The sequence below is a fragment of the Hyperoodon ampullatus genome (genome assembly GCF_949752795.1).
Source record: "Hyperoodon ampullatus genome assembly, chromosome: 5".
In the NCBI taxonomy this organism is placed as follows: domain Eukaryota; kingdom Metazoa; phylum Chordata; class Mammalia; order Artiodactyla; family Ziphiidae; genus Hyperoodon; species Hyperoodon ampullatus.
In genome coordinates this window covers 144,723,460-144,730,269 of record NC_136918.1, presented here as the reverse complement: position 1 = coordinate 144,730,269, position 6,810 = coordinate 144,723,460, and positions in this window count along the sequence as shown.

Genomic DNA, 6,810 nt, shown 5'->3' with positions numbered 1-6,810 from the left:
CGGATCCAGACCCCCGGAAATGTGGGAATCCAGCCCAGTCACCAGACTGGACCCTTGCCCTCAGGAAGACTGGTCGCTGGTGGCAGAGTCCCCATGAACCAAATCGGGGGCTTTGAGGAAAGGCATCCATCGTGACAGGGCCCAAGACACCCAGTGGGGTGGGGGGCTGGGGTGGGGGTGGGGTAACATTCTGCTTCTTTTTATTAACTTATTTATTTATTTATCTGGCTGCGCTGGGTCTTGGTTGCAGCACACGGGATCTTCATTGCGGTGTGCAGGGTCTTTTTTTTTGAGTAATGGCATGCGGACTCTTAGCTGCGGCATGCGGGATCTATTTCTCTGACCAGGGATCGAACCCAGGCCCCCTGCCTTGGGAGTGCGGAGTCCTAATTGCCGGATGGCCAGGGAAGTCCCGGTAGCATTCTGTTTCTTGAGCTGGGTGGTGACACAGGTGTGTTTGCTTTATGAAAATTCAGCAAGCCGATCACCTATGATTTGTGCCTTTTTCTTTATATATGTTATGTTCTAATACAAAGTTTACGTAAAAATATTCCATTGTCGGGGAAGGGGGAGGTGTGAGTCAAAGGGAGAGAGTTTCAGTTCTGCAAGACGAGTGTGTCCCAGAGCTCACTGTCCAGCCTGGTGCTGGAAGTTAATGATGCTGTAGTGGACACTTAAAACATGGCTAAGAGGGTACACGTATGTTAAGTGTTCTTATCACGAGTAACAACAACTATTTCTTAAATTATCACAGAGGGGAAATAGGGACCTCATTAGTCACAGCTGTGCCAAGTCAGGCACGGATAAGAATCTGGGCCACTTGACTGACCTTCTGGCCTCAGGTTAAGAAGATGGAAGAATGGCAGGGACTCACAGGCAGCCCTCAAACTCTCTGTGCCCTGAGGCCCCCCGCCCTTGTGTGGATGGTGGCCTCACCACTGGGCGCACAGCTGTCGTCCTGGGGTCTCTGTCACCATCAGTTTCCCTTGTGGACCTCGTGGTCACCAGCTCCCAAATCGTCCTCCTTCTTTTGGGCAGAGCACATCCTCCAGGAGCTTCCTGAGAAAGGGCTCAGGGCATTTTTGAGATTCTGCCCGTGTGAAATTGGCCTTTCTCGACCCTGGTACTTGATTGAAGACTCGGCTGTGTGTAGGATCTTGGGTGAGAAGTCATCGTCCTACAGGATTTTGAAGGTGGCTTCCATCATTCCTTCATTCCAGTGTTGCTACTGGGAAGTCAAAGCCGCCTGACTCCTCTGTGTGTGCACAGGACCCAATATTTCCTCCCTAGAAGCGTGCAGGACCTTCCTTTCCTGGGGGCTGTGAAATTCCACAGGAAATGCCTTGTGTGGGTCTGCTTCCCAGTGCGGGGCCGGGCACACTCTGGGTCCTTCCAAGGCAGCAGTGCATGTAGGACACACTGGGACAAGTATCTGGGACAAGTTCCTGCACCATTTCCCCGACAACTCTTTCCTCTCTGCATTTTCCCTTTACTCTTTCTGGAACTCCTGGTATTTACATTTTGACATCCTATATAGTTTTACTTTCCATTTTTAGAAAGTCTTAGCTTGACTTTCCTATTTAATAACTCATTTTTGCTGTACGTTCAGAGAGCTTTCTTCAGCTTGCTATGCCAACCTGGTGTAAAGTTCTCCAGTTCTGCCGTCATGGTTTTGATTTCCAAGAGCTGTTCCTTTTAACAGAGTCTTGTTCTTGTTTCATGAATACAGGGCCTATCTCTCTAAGAATCTTACAGTTTTATTTGGTTTTTTAACATTCATTCCTCCCCTCTGAGTCTCTCTTTTCATCTGTGCTGCTTTCTTTCTTTCCTTTTGTCTTGGTCTCTGCCATCCTAGAGGCCTTCTTCAATGTCTGGGAACCCTTGGCTGTCTGTGATTAAGAGGCAGAACCTCTGAATGTGACAGGTGACTTTTGGTTGTTGAGTCTTGCTGTAGGGTGAGCTTTCTGGGCCATTTTTTGGGTAACCCCCAGAACTGTTGTCCCTTTAGGTTGGTCAGATTCAAGAAAAGAATCTTCCAGTCTCTTGTCTGGAGGGAAGATCGGGTCAGGAGCTGAAGGAAGAGGGGCTGGAGCCCCGCATGCAGCCTTCTGCCTGGTGATCCGTCCACGCACTTTCTATGTGGACCCCTTGCCTCAGTTGTTTATGGCATTCCCAGGTCCAGACACTCTGCCTGACCTCCAGAGTAGAGCTCCTGACCTCTGCTGGGGTGAGGGAGGGATGTGGGGCTCCATTTTTCAGCCAGCCTGACCCCTCCTCTCCCACCAGGCTCATCAGCTGAGGCCTCAGGACCACTCAACGCTTGGCCGGGGGGCCCGTGTTTATGCCCGGGGTTCTTCTGGGAGACTGTGAGGGGTAGATCGGCTTGCATACTGGGGGACCCCGACCTTGTACTGGCCCAGCCTGGTTGTTCGCACCGGCTGCAGAAGCACTTCAGATCCCAGCCCATCAACCACAGGCACGACCCTTTCCTGGGCTCCAACCACAAGCCTTGTCTGCCTGCTCCAGGCTCATAGTCTGTGAGCCCAGGAGACACAGGTGCTGCACATGGGGTACAAAGTTGGACAGAGACGTGGGGAGGGGACCCTGCGCAGGGAGGTGGGGGACGGGTGGACCACGAGCGGTCAGGATGGCCCCCCCAGGAGAGAGGCAGGACAGACCTGGCTGAAAGCAGAACAGGGGTTTTGATCATCCCCCTGCAACGCGGGAGACCCTTGAAGGCCTGTGGTCTGGGGTTTGTTGGCTTGCCTTTCCATTTTGCCATGGAGGATTCAAGCATGCACGCAGGCAGAGAGAGCAGTAAGATGGCCCCGTGCCCCCCTCTCCAGCCCCCCGAATGTTCCATTCAGGACAGGGTAGGAATTTCAGGAAGACGGCTCTGGGTGGAGGATGGAGGGGGGGCGGCGCATCTGGGGGCCACGAGCAGTGATGGCTGTTCTGGGGCGGTGATCGGAGAGGGGATGGATCTGTGAGGTGTCTAAGAGGCCCAGCAGGAGGGTCTGGGCGTGGGGGTGGGGAACGAGGGAGGCGGGCTCCTGCACCCCGTGGGAGACGGGGGGTAGTCGGGGCTGGAGATCCTCTTCCCCCTGATGCCCTGCCCTCCTGGGCGCCCCTTTAGCTCCGGAAGCACTGCTGCTGCACCTGTCCCACCCCATCCCTGGGGCTGCCCCTGATCGCCCCCTATGGTAACGTCCACCCCCCTTGGAATGACGGGAGCCATTTACAGAGAACAGGGCGCCGGGAGCTCAGCCTCCTTGGGATGGAACGATGCCCTTCAAAACTCGGGAGGAGGACGCCCTTGGCTTTCCCACATCCGCTCGTGCAGGGATCCGTGAAGCCGGGCAGCCTGGGCTCGGGGCAGAAGGGGCGCGACTGCCCGCCACGGAGAGCACAGCCTGGCCACCTGCAGCACCAGCCCGCCTCGGCCAGGACGCAGGGACACGGTGGGAAGCGGCTGTGCCTTTTGGAAATCATACTTTTTAAGTTATCTACAAATCAACCAGAGTGACAGAACAGTTTACAAAGGAAAAATCATCTATAATCCTTGTTTCAACACAACTGTCTTCATCTTTTCAGTGTTTTCTTCCAGTATTCCCCTCTGTACACACACACATACACGCATATACATACACATGTACATATGCACGTATATATGCGTGTACACACACATATTCATACATACATCTATATACATATGCTCTCTTTTTATACATATTCTGTCTATATATATAAATATACACTTTCTAAATGTATATGTATATACAGGGGACCCTTGAAAACATGGGTTTGAACTGTGGGTCCATTTATATGCAGATTTTTTTCAATAAATATATTGGAAAAACTTTTGGAAATTTGTGACCATTTAAAAAAACTTGCAGACGAGCCACATAACCTAGAATTATCCAAAAAGTTAAGAAAAAGTTAAGTACGTCATGAATGCATAAAATATATGTATATGTACATATAACATACAAAATACACGTTAATCAACTGTTTATATTATCGGTAAAACTTCTGATCAACAGTAGACTAGCAGTAATTAAGTTTCAAGGGAGTCAAAAGTTATGCTCAGATTTTCAGCTGCACAGGGGTAACTCCTGAGTTGTTCAAGGGTCAACTGTACATACTCTGTCATAGATAGATAGATACATAGGTAGATAGGTAGGTAGATAGACACTTTCTAAGTACACACCTACACGCTCTATATATAAAGAGATAAGGAGATGGATCAACAGAGTGTATGTACATATGTGTACACTCTGTGTGTATACATAGATTTTACATACATATAAATATAATTTAATAAGTATCTGTTCACCCACCGGGCTTGTGTTTATCATTCTTATTGTCTGTCTGGATAACATCCCAACCTCTGGGATTATTTCTCCTTGGATACTGAACGTTTAGTCCATTTTCAGAGTCGGATTCACTAATGGTGAGGCGCTGGCCGGCCTGGGCTCTGTGCAAACCTGCCCCAGGCACGCACCGTCTGGAGGGGACGGTCAGAGAGCAAGTGACCAGGCAAAGGGAACTGTGTCCTGAAGGGATGGAGAGGAGGCCGTGGCGAGAACGAGGGGCTTCCCTGAGACTGGGATGTGTTATGCTTGGGATGGGCATCCTCTGGTGGGTGGTCTCTGTCGGAGGGCTGGGGGACTTCAGCAGGGCTGCCAGGCTGCAGGAAAAGCCACAGGTGGAACAGAGCGGCCGTCAGAGCCCCCCTGGGGGCCTGGTCCCCCCTGAGCGCCTGTCCCCGGGACCCCTGTGAGACCCCTGCCTGTGGTGCTGCCACCAACCTCCCAGAGGGGCTGCAAGTCCTGAGAGAATTAACAGAGGTGAGGCGACCATCCTGGAAGCTGCAGGTTGACAGTCAGATGACCGGAGCTCGGGTAACGAGGTGAATGAGGCTGTGTCCAGTCCAGTTCAGACCACCAGCCAAGAGCTCAGCCCCGCTCGGTTATCTCAACTCTGACTGGGTCCAGAGCACTGTCTGCTCCCAAGCCCACCAAGCCCCCGACACGTCCGCCTGCACCGGGCTCTTCACCGCTTGTTAGCGATGACCCCCGACCCCGTCCAGGGGTCCAGCACAATAGGGTATGAAATTCTCACCCCTTATTCACAGATTGTTAACAATTTCAGAACACTGACAGCTAAGCCTCCAACCAAGTGTAGGAAAGTAAGACCTCTGCCAGCCTCGTGCAGATGAAAAGAGCGACGTCGGTGTCATGGCCAAATCCTGTCCCTGTTAAAGAAACAGGTACTCCTGACACTTGCTAAGGTGGTAAGGAAATTTATTCTAGGGGGACCCCTGCACTGGGGTTTGCAGGAGGGGAGAGAGGTCTGGCTCAACTCTGAATACAACGTGGAAAGTGGGGATTTATGGCCAAGGAGCAAGGTGAGGCCAGTGGATGGAAATTACAAAGAGCAAACACTGAGGTGAGGGGGTGTGGCTAAGCCGCTCGACGGGACCCTTCCTGAGGGCGGGCCAGGTGACCAGCTGTTGAGGGTGGGGATGAGAAATGCAGCAGACACGGAGAGGCATCAGAGTCCAAGGGTGGGGATCTCCTCAAAACTGACTTGGCAAGATTCTTGCCAAAACTAAGGACCAAGGACAGAGGCCAAGTTTGAGCCAACTCAGAGGAGCCCGAGTGGAGTCCGGTCAAGGACAGCCTCTGTGTCCCCCACCCAGCTCACATGCTGAAGCCTCAGCCTGCAGCACCTCAGAACGTGGCTGCACTTGGAAGCAGGATCTCACGGAGGTGGCCAAGATAAATGGGGTTGTTAGGATGGACCCTGGTGTCCTCCTGAGAAGAGGAGGTCAGGACACTGACCTGCACAGAGGGACAACAACGTGAGGACCCAGGGAAGAGACAGTGGTCCACACGCCCAGGTGGGGGGGTTTGCGAGGGACCAGCCCTGCCGCACCCGGATATTGGACTTCAGCCTCCAGGACTGGGAGAGAATAAACGTCTGTCATTTGAGCCCCCCGGTCTGCGGCACTTTGTCGCAGCAGCCCAAGAAATGAGCCTGGGGACGGGATGTACAAATGAAACCTCTGGCTGATGCCCACTCACCCACTAGGCAGACACACGCTTCAGGGTGTTACGGAGCCGGCAGTCGTTCGGTGCTGGATGAGCAAGACCAGCTTCCGGCCCCACAGAAAGACAGACAGGAGCAGTGGATGGACGGTCAGCCGCTGAGGAGCACAGCAAAGCACAGGGGCTGCAGAAGGGCAGGGCCTGCTCTGGACAGGCGTTCTCTCGTCCTGTGTCCACTAGGCTTAAAATGCGGGACACACACAGCACCGGCAAACTCAGGCTGCTGACGGCAGGGACGGATGCAGCTCACGGCCCCTGCGTGCCTCCTGCTTCCCACACTTCCTTCCACGCACACCACGGACAGACAGACGGGACTCGGGACTGCCGCAAGCCCCCCCACCCCACCCCGTGCTCAGCTCCTGAAACTGACATTTCCTGAACTTGTGGGAAGTGACACGGGTGCAGCGGAGGCCACCAAAGGGAGCACTGAGCCCCCGGTGGAGGGTCTCCATGGACCTGTCCATAGAAAGATTCTGATGAGGCCGGGTCTCCAGAGCCCAGCATGAGACCCAGTGGTGCCAGGGCTGCAGTGGGCTCAGAGGAGGGCCGGCTGCGGCTGTGCTCAGCAGCGGGTAGGGGTCCTGGGAGGGTGTGACAACGATGGGCTGGGTGTCTGTGACACCGGGGTTCCCCCTGGTCAGCTCCCCGATATACGCCTCCACCACTGCCACGGTACCCACACCACGTCGTCCCCACT